The sequence below is a fragment of the Lepidochelys kempii genome, chromosome 14, assembly GCF_965140285.1.
Source record: "Lepidochelys kempii isolate rLepKem1 chromosome 14, rLepKem1.hap1, whole genome shotgun sequence".
NCBI lineage: Eukaryota > Metazoa > Chordata > Testudines > Cheloniidae > Lepidochelys > Lepidochelys kempii.
In genome coordinates, this window is record NC_136393.1 from 9,850,187 (window position 1) to 9,867,880 (window position 17,694).

At 44.2% G+C, this 17,694-nt stretch overlaps 1 protein-coding gene across 2 annotated transcripts in view; it reads right to left on the minus strand.

Annotated features, from left to right (window-relative positions):
• RAB11FIP4 (RAB11 family interacting protein 4) overlaps positions 1 to 17,694 on the minus strand; it is a 195,043-nt gene that overhangs the window by 51,717 nt on the left and 125,632 nt on the right. The window contains exon 1 of one of the 2 annotated variants that reach the window (XM_073310345.2): positions 15,161 to 15,185. The exons of the other annotated variant lie outside the window; for it this stretch is intronic. The gene's annotated coding sequence lies outside the window, so the exon portion shown is untranslated. Of the gene's footprint in view, positions 1 to 15,160; positions 15,186 to 17,694 lie in introns of those variants that run through there. 2 annotated transcript variants of the gene reach the window in all.

Consider the following 17,694-nt stretch of genomic DNA (forward strand, 5'->3'; position numbering starts at 1 on the left):
AGTGGCAATTCAAAAATCGAGTATTATTAATCACTCACTTTGTATGCAACCTCTCAATGCTGCGTCCAAATTCTTGGTTTACTGATAAAGGTAAAAGTCTATTTTATCTGATGCTGGTGTATATCTGCAATAACTTCACTGGGTGTGATTCTGATCTCATGCTAGCTTTACACTGCTGTAAATCCATTGGCTTCAGTGTAGTTACTGCTGATTTACACTGGCTTAACCAAGAGGAGAATCTGACCCAGGATTTACTGACCGGAGCATTTAAGAGATTAGGAAGTCTAAGCTTCAGAAAAATTCTACAGTCATTTTCAAAGAATTGCCTGAAACATCTTTACAATTAAAGCAGAGATTGTCGCAAACCTCTCAAAAGTCCTGAACATTCAGTACTTGAGTCAGAAATTGTAACAGATGGACTTAGATGGTTCTTTAAAAAATATTAGCTATTAATAAGCATGGGTATTTGCAATGAGAAATCTAATATATTTTTAGTTAGCCATGTCTAAACAGAGGTTTTTGTCAAAATCTTCCCCTTGGATAAAAGGCGAATATATTCCAGTCATATTCACAATATCCTTCTAAATACCCACTCATGCAATTAAAAACTCCCAACCACCTCGTATTTCAGTTTCAGGATAAAAAAACATACGCATTAACCTTAAGCCTGATGCCTGCATGAAAAAATTGTCTGAAATACACTTAGCATTGATCCCTCTTGCTTTATGCCTCACCAGGTGTCCAGGATTTTGACTTACCTCCCCACTTCCTTTTAAACTTTAATTGGAGGAATGAAACAAAAGCCGTGTAGCTGATCTCGGGGAGCTCTCTGTCCAGCTAATGCTTTTGCAAAGGGCTGAATTAAACTGTTTAGGCATTCTGTAAGCCCATTAAAATATGCACCAGAGCCTCCTATGGTGACTTCAGATTACAGATTTCACTCTGAAGCATTTTTCTCATGCACATTGTTGGGATGGTAGAGAGCTGCACTCAGGAGTGCAGTTTTTCTGTCATAGCTAAGAAGTTTCACTTATAAATAAAAATCTTTGAAATCCAATGTGATGCTGGCAAACCAGGTGCCAGCTCACGTCAAGGCCCAGGGCCTCACTGAACACTGACAAATGCATAGCTGGAAACCAGCCTGGGTTACCTGTGGCTTAGTATAGTTACAATAAATATCTGAGTTGTAAGAATGTGTTTGGTGTCTGGACCTTATGACTAGTGTAGGACGCTGCATGTATTGATCTCAAGTATAACCTCTGTAGCCCATGGTATAAAGTTATACTGAGTGTTTGTATGAGTAAACCTCTATAATTGTGTAACTCACCAAAGAGGAAGAGAAGCACTAATTAAGAGAAAAAGCTTGTCCTGCACACAAGATGGCCCATTGATGGCAAATGAGGCATTGTGCATAGGGTTGCCAACTTTCTGATTGCAGAAAACCGAACACCCTTGCCCCGCCCCCTGCCCCACCTCCCGCTCATTCCATCCCCCCTCCCTCAGATGCTTGCTCACCCCCACTCTCGCTCACTCGCTCATTTTCACTGGGCTGGGGCAGGGAGTTGGGGTGCGGGAGGGGGTGAGGGTTCTGGCTGGGCATGTGGGCTCTGGGGTGGGGCTGGGGATGAGGGATTTGGGGTGAATGAGGGGGCTCTGGGGTGGGGGGTGGAGCCAAGTTTATTATAGAAGCTTATATTACTTTTTTAAAGCTAAGACTATAACTTGCGTGTGAGTATATGTTTCCTGTTTTAACCTTCTAATTAACTCTCATTTCTTGTTTCAGTTAATAAATATTTAATTAGTTTATTACAGGATTGGCTACAGGCATTGTCCTTGGTTTCAGATCTAAGTACAAATGATGTGGGGTAAGTAACTGGTCCTTTGGGACTGGGACTAACCTGAATATTGTTGTGTTTTTTGTTGTAAAGTGACCATCTATCACATAGTTCAGCTTGCCTGGGTGGCAAGAGAGACTGGAGTGCCCAAGGGGACTGACTGTGACTCCACGGTAAGACTATTATAGTGTCTGAGGAGTTCAGATTGATTACTGGGTTGGTGAAATCTAATTATAGAACATACCACCAGTTTGGGGTCTCTGCCCTGAGACTGGCACTCACGGTCGTGAGCCGCTCCAGACAGCATGTCATCCAACAGCATACTTTATTAGTGGAACATGAGAAATTTTGCCACTGGGGTGTAAGTGCTCAGAGACTGATTTCCATGGCGCTCCAGCGTTACTAGGAGCATTTACTGATTCCCCCCCCAAAAGGTCCAAGAATAGCCTCTGTCAAGCAGTATAATGAGGATTCTTAATACAGTATCAGGGTTAATTATTATTTATTATTCAAAGCCTAGTCATGGACTAGGGCCCCACTGTGTTAGGTGCTGTACAAACACAGACCAAATAGACAGTCCCTGCCCCCAGGAGTTTACAATCTAAGACTATGGACCAGAATCTGATTTCATTAACACTGGCGTAAATCCAGAGTAATGCCATGGAGAACGGTGAGAACAGAACTTGGCCAAAAAGATTTAAACAAATGGGAAACTCGAACATCTTTAGTACAAATGATTCTTCTGAAGTAAATTTCCTGTGGTTAAACACGGGAACTATGCAGGGGTTAACTGCAGCACTGCATCAGGAGAGCTGGTTTGAGGGTTAGTCCTGTCGCAGGCATCAGGAATCAGAGAGACTGGACTGGAAGAATGGAAGCCATTATGCACAGCACAAAGAAAGAGAACGTGTTCTGTCTAAGGTTCAAACCCTGATTGAAAAGTTCCACGAGATCTTTAATGTCCATACAGCAGAACCCCATCAAACTGGTGCTACACTGACAATGGTGACAGGAAGGAGGAGATAGATAGACCTTAATGTTTCTACCACTGAAGGCTTGAGCTGACCATGCCAACCTTTGGACCTGTGGCTCCAAGGAATCCAAACAGTTCAAGCCTGCTGCTTCCGTCTATTGGGTCATCTCTTGCATGTATTCTTAATGATTCCAGTGGAATGTTGTGGTAAGTGTAAACCCCAGTAACTCTTCAATAAATGTCAGTTGATTACAGATGGGCCTGTTATCTGTATTTAATTGGCACTGGGCAGGATTTCGTATTTCTGCCGTTCATAGATTCCCTATGGTATGCTAGTTTCTATGTATCATGTAGGTTTCTTATTCTAAGAAAAGCCTGTTCTTTGACCCATACACTGACACAATTTCCCTCAATAAGAGTTGTAGGCAACAGCTGCAGGAACCTGCCAGAGCTTTGACAACACTGGATGTCAATTTTAAAAGCCCTGCAACACTCCCTGCATGATGAGGTTTTTTTGGCTAAGCAGCGTGATCTGGAAATCTTCATTTGTGGACTGATTTGTGGCTTTAAGGAGACAGTGTGGATTAGACCTGCAGAAGACACTGGCCTTGTGTAGACAAGGATTTAAGGTGTGATGTTAGCCTGTGTTGGGCAACTAACATGGTTTAACCAGGCACACTGCCTTTAAGAGGGGCTAAGCTGGTTAACCAGCTGTTTTTTCCATGTAAAGTGGAGCCAGTCTGGAAGTTGAACTCAGAACTAGGAAAAAGTCAGTCCTCAAGGTATCAGATCATAACAAGAGACAACAATGGGTAAAGATAGGCATTCAGTACTACTCACTATTCAGACCCTTAATGATTTTGTAGGAACAACCAATGAAGAAAACTATTTTGTTTTTCACCACCAAGGTCATCTACAAGAAATTCTGGGAGACAGCAGGAGGTTTCTGCACTGCATGCTTAAGCCTCCATGCTCACAACACTTGATGATGTAAGGCTGGAACTTTGGCTGTATCGACAGAGACATACAAAGCTAGGTTACAGTTTTATAGCGATTCATTGACATTATTTACATTTTGACTTAGGAGGCACCAGCATTCAATGCTGTTGACAAAGGTACTAATGTAGGGCCAAAACGGGAGGAGGGTGGAGTCTGTGCCGTGATTTTGGACAAAGGCCAGGCCACTCAGCCCATTGAAGGATGAAGCATTAAAGCACATGTGCTTCAATACCTTGCTGAAGTAGGGATCTGCTGAATAGAGACGGACTTACATGTATGTTCAAGTGTTTTGCTGAATCGTGGCCTAAGAGTCTAGCTCCAGGGAGGAGAGAGTCATCAAGTTCTGTGATATAAGGTGACTGTAAGTGCTGACAAAGTTGCAAATATTTTAGATGTGTAGGAGATGAGCGCCTGCTGTAGGCTGGGTGTAAAAGCCTCCAGAGGAGCAGCTGTTACGTCACTTTGGCGAAATGGAGTGTAGGTCAAAATAAGACAAGGGATATCTGGAAGTAATGTTTGTCCAGTGTTGTGCCTGTGCACTGAACCGGAGATTATCTCAGTCTGCAAATACCAGCAGAGAAGGCAAAGCTACATTTCTACCAGGCTGTCAACAGGACTTTCTTAATCACTCCACAACACATTCTTAACTTCTCACCGAAGAAGCTCTTCTACACAAACAGCTGACCAAACTCATGGAATTGCACTTGACAGAAGTTGTGCACACTATAGTCAGGAACTGTGAGCCTTCGGGGGAGTTGTTTGTAGTCACTGAGGAAAATCTGGGGGAAGGGGGCAGGGATGCTTTCATGACAACTCACAGGTGCCAAATTTTAGAATAATACTTTGCACTTTAAAAGGGCCATCCAAAGCACTGTACAAACATCAACCAGTTTAACTTCACAACACCCTTCTGACTTTAGTAAGAATCGTTACTATTATGACTCTGCTGGGGAAACTGAGGCACAGAGTTCAGTGCCTTGTTAAAACTCACACAAGAAGACTGTAGCAGAGCTCGGTCTAGAATCCAGATTTCCAGATGCCCAGTCCTATATTTTATTTTCTGAAAGCAACTTTTCCCCTTTTCTTTCTACTGAGTTGGTGTTTGCCATTTAGACTCATGTGACAGCTGCCATCTTGACTGACACCCTGAGGTTTGAGATACAGCTCCTAGCTACGGAGTCTGCCTCACAAACACATCTGCTTGGTGGACTGGACACAGATGGGGATGTATAACATGACTGGTAGTGGTAGGTAAGCCTCACACTGAGCATCTTTCACCCACACGTCTTTGATTAAGAGCTACGCCATGGTGGTTCTTGAACGGTCACCCATATTGGTCAGGAAAGGATTTTCCCCACCATGCATTGGCAGAAAACCATGCGTGTTTCTCCTCCTCTTCTAATACCAGGGATCAGCTCTTTAAATAAGGTATCTGAGATGATTAATTTCCTGCTATTGAATGGAGGGTGGATTTGACTCTCTTCTGCATCTGTGTTTCTGTTCTCTGGCACTCAGACCAAATGACTGACACATGGGCAGTGATCTGAAGCAACCGAGCACAGCAGTTATTGGGAGCATGGCCAATGAGGGTGTGGCGGGAGGAAAACCCAGATCAATTGTCTTCCCTCCCCAAACGACATTAGCTTTTTATTATTAAATAATGGCTAACATCAAGGCCTAAACTCTTCTCAGAGCTTGAAGAATATGCATTATGGAGCTTCTCAGCTGAAACCAATTTTCATCTCACTATATGTGGTTTCCTGGAAAAGCCACTGTTCTTTGGATTGCCAATATGCACTGGAGCTAAAGCAAGCTGGTCGCCAGATATATGAATCCCACTGAACAAACTGACAAGCTTCAGCATTTCCACCAGGGCCTGATCAAAAAGCCTGCTGAAGTCAATGGGAGTCCTTCCTTTGACTTCAAGGGACCTTAGATTAGGCCCTAAGGTCCAGAGCCTCAAAGTTATTTAGGCACCCAAGTCATGTTGAATAGTATCTTCACTCCTTGAGTAGCCCCATTGGGGCTTATTGTTCTCATGCTAACCACTTTGCTTCCCCTATCTGGTGACCAGGGCTGGCCTTACGATTTGCAACCCCTTGAGCTTCTAGCGGGTAAGTGAAGCGAGACTCTGAATTTGGTCCTGCCTAGTGATAGGTGGGAGGGTGTTCCGGGGGACACACACCCCTTTTTATCATTCTTCCACTAAACTCAAGGGATGATGGAATCATTTCCCTGCTTTTGATGGAGTTCCCCCTGCAACCTCCTGGATGTAGCTAATCCTCCTGGCCAGAGACGACTTTTACCCTGTCAAGTATTTCTGAAGGGTATTTGATGCATTTCTAAATGTACACAATAGCACTCAGGTACCCCGGGGTGGTGGATGTCTTAGAAATATGTATAATAATTCCGCTAATAGCATTTGCATGCACAATTACCCATATTGCATGCACAAATGCAGAACGTGGGGTATGCAAATATTGTGGATACATTTTAGGAGGAAGTTTTAAAAGTTGGTCCAGGACTGATATCAGGGCTTGTGTAGCTTACTGAACTCATGAGGGTTCATTCAACAGGAGAGTCTCCATTCATTCCAGAGAGGAAACTTCCCTTGCTTTGTTACAGATGCAGGGGAGAACACAGCTAAGGCCCCGAGGCCTAATATTTAGCCCCCATTTCAAGCCAACGCCCATTTATGCCTCTGCCAGCTTGTGCTGAGCTCCCCTGCACATATGTCTTCCACACTTTGTCACCGTTCCCACACTCCAATTGCTTCTGTTTCACATTTGGGTGATCAAAGCTTAAGAGAAACCAGTTAAAAGGCTTTGCCAGCTCACAGTAATATGGTAGGTGGTCCCTCCTAAAGCAACCCCACTTCCTACAATTAGACAAGAGGAAATTGAAGGAAATAAATTGTAAAGTCTACATAAGGCAACTGCTGTTGATTCTCTGTGCTGACTGTAGGGTCATGCTCCCTTATAGTCCCTTTCTGGATGCTTGGTACAAAACAAAAGGCAAGGACACAGGCTACTAGCAAAGAAGGGAATACTTTACTATCAGTCACTAATACCTGGAGTCCTACTGTCACTCAGGGACAGATTGGGCCCATTACATACAGGCCCACTTTGGAGGCACTGGGAGAAATACATTGCCTCAGCGGGCACTGTGAGCCCAACCAGTGTGGCTCCTCTTAGGCTTGTTCAGTGTATGCTCCCCTTCATGGCTGGTGAGACGTGCCGGCTGGTGCAGACCAGGGCAGGACCATGGCCCCACCTCCTACCCCACTTTTAGAGTGACATGCTCCAGGGCACTAGAAAGAAGCAGTCACTGTGCTCAGGGGAATGGAGATGGTAAAATCGAGACTGATCAGTCCCAGTGCAGGGGGCCTGAGTACCCTTCTCCTACTGCACCTCCACAAGGGCCAGCTGCTATTTGCCCCTTAATATTAAATTAATGTCCCTCTCCATTATAGCAATTTGGCTACAGCTACATGGGTACAAAGACAGGAGGAAACGGATGGAGTGTCGCCCAGTCAGCTTATAACTGTTTCCTTCTCTGCCCTATTGATACCAGACAGACGGGCCTAAAAACAGTGACAGATTAGCCAAGCATAGAGGTCTCCGAAGTTTTGTTCCAATTGCCGGGATTTAACTCCCTGGTACTCTTCCCTCTGGTGAATTCCCTGCATCACAAGTCCATGGGCTCCTGAATATCCTTGTGTAATGTGTGCACTGTGCAGTCTGTCCTGCCATCTGCGGGGCTGTCTCATGGTCCCTGGCCCCAAAAATCCTTTCTTGCTCGCCGATCCCTGGAGCGTCTTTCTACCAAAACTCCTCTTTTTACCTCAATATCAGCTAGGAAGTGTCACCATGTCTGCTCTCCCCACTGCCCCCAGCCATGATGCTCACTACACCGGCTCCAGGCCACACTTCTCAGTGTCCTTAGCTTGCAGCCTGGTCCTTCAGCCCTTGGCTTCAATGAGTATGGGATGCAGGACTAGGTCCTTAATTAGGGTCCTGCTTCTTCTCCTGGACAGCACTAAGCACCTAACTCAGAGGGCCAAATTCATGAATGGAGTTCCACTGAGGATGTATTTGGCCTATTGCCCCCAGGCTCTGTAACCAAAGACAGTGTTTGCAATGCTTTCTAGGATCCTCCTCCACAGCGAGGGGTGTCCATGTAGCATTAGTCATCTCAGCTCACAACCCACATTGTGCCTGAACGGCAAATATAATTTGTACCCTAGTAGTTAGCAGGAGAAGAGAAGAAGGAAGCGAGGTAGGAAGGCAGAGGGAACCTGAAGTGCTGTTTCTCTGCTATGATGACAACTTCTGATGCAAAAACAGCACAAACCTGGCTTGAAATGAGTGTCTCCTTTGTTCGTCCTGAGATGTTCAGAACACAAATGAGATTCAATGAGCTGGTTCTGCCTCACTTAGGGTGAAATTCACCCTTGTGCAGGGGGCCAGGGCAAGACCTGAAGTCCTAAGAGGGACAGAAGGGATGCATAGACGATAGGCCTTGTGCTGGCCTTCTGCACAGGAGTGAATTCCTCCATCAGGGCCTGATTCTGCCATTGCTGCAGTGTAGGTTAACACTTCCATTTACTTCAGTGGTACAGGATCAAGCCCCAACAGCCAGATCCTCAGTTTTCACTCAGACTCTCCTCAGGCAAAGTGCCACTGAAGTCAATAGGAGTTTAGATGAGGGATTTTAGATGATTTTAGACTGTTTGGGCATTTGGCCGGAAAGCAGGACACTGTAAATTTCAGAGCCTCCAAGTGGTCTCCACAGATCAGCGTAATGCCTGCATTTCTCCCTCAGCCACCAGAGCCACTGTAGTTTATGCGAGGAGTTACAAAACAGGCTTTCTTTGGCCCTGCTCTATATTTCTGCAGTGGGCTGTCATGCTGGGTTATCAGCCCACTGGATGAGTCAGAGGAGAATCAGGCCATGGGGCTCTTCATTTCTAGATGTTGCCGCCATTTCTCCTTTGGGTTCCTCTTGGCTCGAGTCTGCCATTCCTGTCTGATGGGAACTCATTCCCTGTAGGAAAAAGAAAAGGAGTACTTGTGGCACCCTAGAGACTAACCAATTTATTTGAGCATAAGCTTTCGTGAGCTACAGCTCACTTCATCGGATGCATACTGTGGATCCGATGAAGTAAGCTGTAGCTCACGAAAGCTTATGCTCAAATAAATTGGTTAGTCTCTAAGGTGCCACAAGTACTCCTTTTCTTTTTGCGAATACAGACTAACACGGCTGTTACTTTGAAATCTGATCCCTGTAGGAAGTGAACCCTGTGATTCTCCACAACCTTCACCTCAGCAGCTTCACAACAGTGCCAGGTCTGAAAGAGTCTGTTTAATCAGCTGGTAACCTTACACTTTCTCCTGTAAAGATCTGGGGCCTACTCTGCTCCTGCTGCTCTCAGTGCTTCCACAGGAACAGAGCAGGCCCCCGTGTTCTGATGGACTGTGGAATCACTGAGGATGGTTGTTATTTCTAGCAGAGCTCAACATCATGCAGACCTCTTGGAACAGTACCGCTGTTGCAAGCTGACCCCAGCTCAAAATGAAGGGCTGATCCTACAATCCCTGACTTACTCAAACTCCTATTGTGTTTAATGGGAGTTTTGGCTGATTAAGGAGGGAGGGATAAATCCCTAAATGTGAAAAAAACAAACAAACAAAACCCCCACAAAAATATAAACCAAACCTGGGTCCAGGGTGAAATTCACCCCTATGCAAAGTCTTGGCATAAGGCTTTTGAGGATTTCTGTGGAACACAAGTGGGTGGCTCCTCTGCCCGGGGCTGATCAGCTCCCTCCTCTCTGCCTTCCTTGCTCCACTTTCTGGGCTTGCTTTGATTTTCTCATTTGTTTTTCATTTCTCCAGGGGCTTTAAATTCTCCACTGAGTCACAGCTTTAGCAAGTAACAGAGAAAAATAAAATAAAAAAGCAAGGTCACTCCCCAGTTGCCCAAGGAGATTTCTCTAGTTGCAGAGTGCCACAGAGCACCCTGGCCTCTGCTTCTGATCCCTGTGTACCAAGCTAAACACTTATCCCCTCATGATTAAAGCTAGGAACTCACTCATGCGTTGTCGCAGCTGGATGCTTTGGTACCATGCCTGCCGCTAAGATCAAATGCCACAGGTCAGCATCTTGTTGAACAAATCCAAAGCCAATCCCGCCCTATCATTTGTACACAGCTGATCCAAAAATAAATAAATGAACAAACAACTCTGAATGACCTCTCATAGAAACGCTGTCAGTGACCAGACAGGACCAGTCTTGGTATTTCAAGTGCATGCCTTCTGTTGTTGTATATTCAGGCAGAAAGCAGCCTTTATCTTGAGATTAATGAGTATTAATGGCTAACACATAGTATAAACTGACTATATCAATTTCAGTGATTGAAATAATAATAATACTTGGCTCTTGTTTCATTAGTACATTTCAAAGCACTTTGCAGTATCCTTCTGAAAGAAGAAAAGGTTTCTTTTAACTTTTAACAAATTGTTAGGGTCACTCTCTGCCCTCTTACTCATACTGGTTAGTGTCTAACTCTGCGATTAGTCCCACTGTAATCTGTGAAGCTACAGTAAGTAAGCTACAGATTCATGGCTGAATCTTTCCTCCTGAATCTGATTGTTCTTAAAGTCAGGGGGAGTTGGAAACTAGAGATTTTTTTTTAAAACAGGCCAACATGATCCCAAAAGGGATTGGATATATGTATGGATATCATTTATATCCAGAGCATAGGTGCTGGAACTAAGATGCTGGGAGTGCTACCGCACCCCTGGCTTGAAGTGGTTTCCATCATCTGCAGGGTTTACAGTTTGGTTTAATGGCTCTCAGCACCCTCACTATATAAGCTGTTCCAGCTCCCCTGATCCAGAGCTGTTATACTTAGTGACAACAACCATTTTGGATGGGACATTAAACTGCCTGCGTCGGGGTTTAAACCAATCTCTGTTAGAGAGCAGGATGAGACCCATGAGGAGGGTGGACATTATCCCACAGCAGCCTATTGTTGGGTTCTTATAACTTCCTCTGAAGCATCTGGTACTGGCTACTCTCAGAGACAGGATATTGGACTAGAGGATCTCGGCTTTGATCCAGTCTGGCAATTCATATTGTTCTATGACAGAGATAGGGCCCTATTCGCCCACCCTTATTCACATTGAACAGTATATTACTCTGAGAGTCGTCCTTTTGATTTCAGTAGAGACACTTGTGGAGTAAGGTACCACTCAACATGAGAAAAGGAGACAGAGTCAGGCCCTTAGGCAGCAGCCTGGAGTCTGGATCCAGATTTGCACATGAATTAGTCCAAAGTTTTGGAGACCCAGATCCAGGGCTTTGGTTTCTGATTTATGTTATCTAAGGGCCAAATTTGGATCTCTTTACCCATCAGACAGGTAGTCCTAGGGGGGCTGCTTTGGTGATAACAAAGATACTACACTCAGAAAGGATTCTGGCTTCAGGTGAGGAACAGCAGCAGCAGCACCTGTTAGAATGCGGAGCCCCAGAATCCTCATCTTCCGCAAATGTCCCTGCTAATGAACAGCTAGGAAAGGCAGAATCTGAAAAGCAGAATTCTCTCTCAGTACAGTGTTTCTCTGGGATCTCCCTGAGGAGTCAGCAGCAGCTTGCCATGGAGCTAGCATTTCTTTGACAACCTCAACCACATGAATAAGTAATATTTCAGTGTTCAAATTCGACAAGAGAACCATATATCACCAAAGCTAGAGAAGCAGAACAAGTGGCTTTGACTAACAAAAAACAGCTCCTGAAAAACCTCCTGAAAGGTTTTTAGTGTGAAACAATCAGTGACCTAATTAGGTGGCACTCTCGCTGGAGAATAGGAGGAAGAAAAGAAGAAAGGAAGAAAGAAAACGGGTTGGGAAGATTTCAGAGTAGCAGCCGTGTTAGTCTGTATTCGCAAAAAGAAAAGGAGGACTTGTGGCGCCTTAGAGACTAACAAATTTATTTGAGCATCAGCTTTCGTGAGCTACAGCTCACTTCATCGGATGCATGCCGTGGAAAATATAGCCTAAATATTCAGCAGACTGGTCCAAGCTAAAGCTGACCAAGGGGGGATGCTTTATTTCACAAGCATGAGCATGTTCACTGAGGCATCAAGTTAACAACAGAGAGAGGTGCTGAGTGCCTTGTGCACATTCTTCTCGGAGAGCCCTTTTAAATATTAAAGGGAAGGGGAAAAAAATAAAAATGAAACGCTTAAGCAGCCCACAGTTAGTACATGTTTGAAACAAACAAGCCAGAACCCCCCACCTCCACCTCCCTTTTTGCTAAAGAGGCATCATGTTATTCCCTAAACAGACTCACAGGAAGCTGAGATTTGGGACAATTGTGCCAGGATGGAAGAGGAAGGCAGTTTATTCTTCTGAGGGTTTTCCAGAGCTGTTCACTATTGATCACCGCAGTGGGACAATTCATCAGTGACCTACATCTATCAGCTATAAACAACACCGTTGACATCTACAGATTCCTTGGGTTAAACTTCACGTACCCCCACAATGGGAAATGGATCATGGCCACTGAGCTGTGTCATTGATTTGAGGTGTGAGCACGGTGGACTTGATGGAGGGCATAAGGCAAGTTGGGTTGTTAGAGAAGTTGCCCCCAGGGAATGACAACAAGTGGAAGATGATAAACATGCAATAAGTTTGTGCTCCTTGAGTCTGTGCGCTAGCTGCCGGCTGTCAGCCAGTCTCATGGGAGTTGTCCTCTGCTGGTTGACATTCAGATGAGAATCCGGTGGATGCTGGTGCCAAGCAATTGAGCAGGATGGCTCAAAAGAACAATTTTAACTTGGGTGTTAAGAAAAAAAGGAAAACCTGCCGAAGTGCCCATCCTAAAAGCCACTGACATCAATGGACAGAGTCCCAGGGACTTCAGTGGGTTTTGGATCAGGCCCTTACAGCATGAGAACAAGCGGGCAGTGGAAGTTGCCTATCGGAGTAGCTATAGGAAATGCAGAGGCATTCAAATGGATGTGAGATAAGGCTATAAAGAGCAGAGCACAGAACTCCTTCTCCTTGATGAGAGCTTGGACCAGAAGGCCCAGATGGTCCCATCTCACACAATCATCTATGTGTGTCATTCCAGGAATCCCCCTGAACTTGGGACACAGCTCAGCTCACTACGTACGGGAACAAATTAGAACAGCTGTTATTGGGCAAAGGTGTTCTGCGCTCTGTTTAAAAAAGAAAGGGCCCAGTCCTCAGCTGCTATACATTGGCCCAGCACAACTGCCTTCACTGGAGCTGTGCTGACTTACACCAGCCAAACACAGGACCCAGTATTTCCAAAATGGCATCAACAGTGGGCATGAGTGTGGTCAGTTTGTGTCCTTGTCACTTCTTGACTGGAAAGATTATAGAGTGTTCAGTCCTGGGAATACACAACACTGCAAAGGGACCATCCGCAGAAGGCGTCACTAACCAATGGGTCTCATTTCCTTGTGCTCTAGCTGTTATTTAGGGACTACAGATCCCAGCAGGCACTAGAGATCCATTTAGACCAGTAACAAAAACAGCCAGCAAGATCCCTATCCCCTTTTCCAATCTTCTACTAGAATCAAAGAGGTTTATTATTCTCTGGACTCGTGCATAAGTCCCTTTAATACGAATAGGAAAGTTGCCCTTCCCCTCTTTCCTCCTTCCCCCGCCCAAAAGGCATTTTAAGAACAAAATGCCAAGCTGCCCCAACAAACTGAGTCCCAACTTCGTTCTCTTCTAATGCAATGTTGGATACAGCCTAATGGCCGGATTCTGACTCCCTTCATCACACTCAACAGTCCTTCACTGGGCAAGTAACTCCATTTATTCCAACATGTCTAGCTGCAGAATAAAGTACTACTCACCATGTGTAAGGGTGGCAGTAAATGGCCCCTCGCACATCAGAGAATCCAAAGGAAATAGACTTGTCTTTTAGAGAGCTGAATGAGCACAATCCCATATGAAATACAAGCAACAGTCTCTTTCTGCCTTGTTGCAGAGTTGCCCCGATAAGGAGGTAGTTTTGGGCAACTGTACTGTAAAATAACCACAGCACATACAACACAAATCACCTTGACTGATAATGCTAATGCATTCAGTGCTTAAATTGAGTGTAATTAACTCACTGATGGAAACCAGTGGGACAGATCGTTACTATGTCTTTGTTTTAAATATCCACTTTAACATCAATACATGCCAGATACAAATATATTACTTTACAGAATATACCATGTGTGCGCCATGTGACTCATGCATGTATTGTTTAAAATTTGCATTAATTACAACTAATTGTTTGTATTATCACAGCTGCTAGAGATCCCAACAGAATTCAGGTCCCCATTGTGCTAGGCACTGTACAGACCTATAGTAAGAGACAGTCTGTAGATCGGAAAAATCTCTATAGACAAGACAGACAAATGGTGGGAGAAAGGACGTGTTACACTTATTGTACAGTCAGAGAGCTGAGGCACAGAGATTAGATGCCTTACTCATGATCACAGAGGAGGGCTGTGGCAGAGCCAGGAACTAAACCCAGATCTCCTGAATCTCAGCCCAGTTCCTAAACGACGGTAGCAACCCTCCACTCTGTTCTGTGAGTACTATACATCACTTACATTAAAACAATCACTTTTTACTCTATAAAAAGGGTTAGAAAACCAAAGAATGTAAAAATCATTGAAGTTTTGAAAGATCACTGTGTATATCCTGTTTCCTAGTTATTTTACTGTCCAAAAATATGAACACTTTTGTTATCAAATAAACATCACCCTAAGTCAGTATCCCAGATTCATAACGCACTTCTTTATTATGCCTTCCATCTTTGGCACACATGCAATGGAAATATCTCATTGACTGCCTGAATGCTATGCCACCCCGTTGCTTCAGAAGTACAAGATGCAGATTCACAATCAACTCACAAAGGGAGTTCAAAACTTCATGGAAATTGTTCAGGTCCCAATCATGTTTATGCTAAAAAGCTTTGATGGAGGTAGCACTGAATCTACAGTATGACTAACTCAATTTCCTTTGAAAGGGAAAGGTAGACAAAATGTGGGTGTGTATGGGGGGAGAACAGAGAGAAAGAAAGAAAGATCTGCGCTATTCGTTGTAGAAAGGTTTTTATAAGATTTATCCATTTCAGTCTGGGTGGTTCTGCAAAGCACACACACACAGATATCACTGAAAACCACACTTCTCATGTTTAAATTATCATATGCAGCATTGATTTAAAGTAGACCTGATCTACAATTTATACAACACAACACAGCTTCTGGGGAAGAAAATATGCCCCGTCTTAACTTAAACCTTAAAAGTTGCACTTACCTCGTAAAGAATGCACAGGGGTCTTTAATGAACTGCAAATTCCCTGAAAGGTGCTGTCCTTCTTAGCAGATAAGTTTTCTTTCTTGGCTTAGAACAAATAGGGTCTGAAACCTGACCTGGGACATGCTCTGTCTATCTTTGCTGATGAGGGCTCTCAACTGTGTATTGTTGCCAAGAAACCAATGGCAGAATTTAAGTGTTCAGATTCTTAGCCTGGTCAAGGCATTCTTAATCAAATGCCCTTTTGAACAGGAGGACAGGATGAATTCTAAACCTCAGAAAAGGTATCACACGGAGAGTTATCAACTGGGTAACTTTCTTTGATTCAAGTAAAGCAAACTCATGCATTGCTTTTGCCAATTTGAAGCATTTAATGCAGTGTTTTTCTCTGGAATTATCACATGGCCTCCACTTTCTGTTCTTCAGCGTTTACACATGAAACAAGTGGATTTTATCCATGTACCCTCTATCAATCACTGCTTAGTTGCTTAAATTGGTTAGTCTCTAAGGTGCCACAAGTACTCCTTTTCTTTTTGCTTAGAGATAGATCACAAAGGTGGTGGTATCAGGGTCTGAATCCACATTAGGTCTGAGACAGAATCAGGTCTAGGCTAAGAATCAACGGTGCCAGCATTTCATGAGCTGTTATTTGTTGCGTCAGAGTTTCTGAAGGTTGGTGCATTTCCAGCACCGGAAAGAGAAATCATCTGTTTCGCCATAAGGTAGTTAACATTCAGCCAACAGCCTGTAGCAGTGTAAGCTCCCCACTGGTGCACATGCCATTAGGCAAATGAGGCACACAGTTCAGACCTAGCTAATCCAGGGGCTCAGCAGAAACATATTTTTCATGCAGCTGACTTGTATTTCACTGATCTTCCAGGGCGCTGATGGGGAAAGTTGCTTCAAAATACTTCAACAACAGTGGATGCTTGGCTTTTGTCAGTGTTGCAGATAGTTTCATGTATTTGCATTTCAGCAAATAATATCCCACGGTGTAGCCTTTGCTTATAGTCCCAATTAGCTATGGACATCAGTGTCTGCTGAAACTCACTCTTACAGGCCAGATGATGTGGATGGAGGAGGCTTGATTACCTTGATCTTGCCTAGGCTAGGAAAAGTAGGATCTATAATTTATGTGTGCAGCTTACCCCATAGTAGCAATGGTGGGGGCACAAGGGTAGAGAGGGCTCACTCATTTTTACCACCCTATTATCTAGATCTGTTCCGAACAGATGAGATGACATGATGGTAAAAATATCCAAGCCTACCCTCCAGCCTCCGATGTCGCTACTGCTGGTAGAGCTACCAGGATGGTGAATTGCGGGTCTTAATTTTGCCAGTGCGGGTGTTGCCCAGGAACTGTGCAGAGGGAGGTCACCAAACACATTTCACAGATTAGCATTTTCACGGCAGATATTCATCTGATTCTCTCGTTAGTGCTAGAGTGATCTGTACGAAGCAGGATACACCTGCAGATATTTTAAAATTAATTCCTAGAGTAAGGCCTAAATCCCAAGGCGTATGAACGTGCTCTTTCTCTCCGTGTCATTCAAAGGGAGCACAAAAATCAAGGATCTAAACATTTTTTCCCAGCAAGGACTCACCTCCTGAGTCTTCAAAAAAAGTATTTTCATTTCATACTTGAGTTAGGGAAAAAAAGATGCGTTCCCTTAAAGAGTGATGTAGACGGCCATATGTTCCAGGAAACGCAGGGCATAAGGGTGAGATCACACCTGTTTTGTAGTGCTGATTTTTACAATATCATACGCTTCCTGTAGAATCTTTGCAGAAACAAGGGAGTTCTCCACTTTTCTCGGTCTGCTTTGAGTACTGTTGTGCACTGAACACTATGTAATTTATTGCACTTACAGTGATGGTGAGCCCTTGGGTGATTAAAGATTAATCAGCCTCATAACTTACACCAAAATACATTAAGCACTAATACCTCTCAAAACCAACTTCATTCTTTTTTTCATCCTTTACCCTCCATTAGCAAGGAAACCCTGATCCTGCAGACACTTACACATGTGCTTAACTTTACTCTTATGAGTAGTTCCATTGACTTTAGTGGGACTACGTATGATCAGGGACCCTACATTTTTCATGATAAACCCCCCAAAATTCTCTGATAAAAAAACCCATAAAAATCTGTGTTTTTCTGTGATTAAAATGAAATGCTGAACCTTAGCTCCCTAGCCACAAAATATATAGATATCAGTTGAATACAATGCTTTATTGATATACAGTAGAACCCTGTTTATCCAAGCCTCTATTATCTGGCTCTCCGTATTGACCAAACCACCAGCCACCTGGAGCTGACAGTGGCAGGGCTTGGGCTGTCAGCCCCTGGAGCGACTGGGGTTCGGGCTGTCAGCCCCGGATCCTCTCCTACAGGAGGTCTCATTGGTTATTCATCCTCTTTCCCTTGCACAGGAGTTCCATCATCAGAGGACTCATCCTCTGATGGGACAGGAGGAATGAATTACTTTTGCCAGCACTGCTGTTCATGCCACCCGAGTTCATTTTACTGGTGG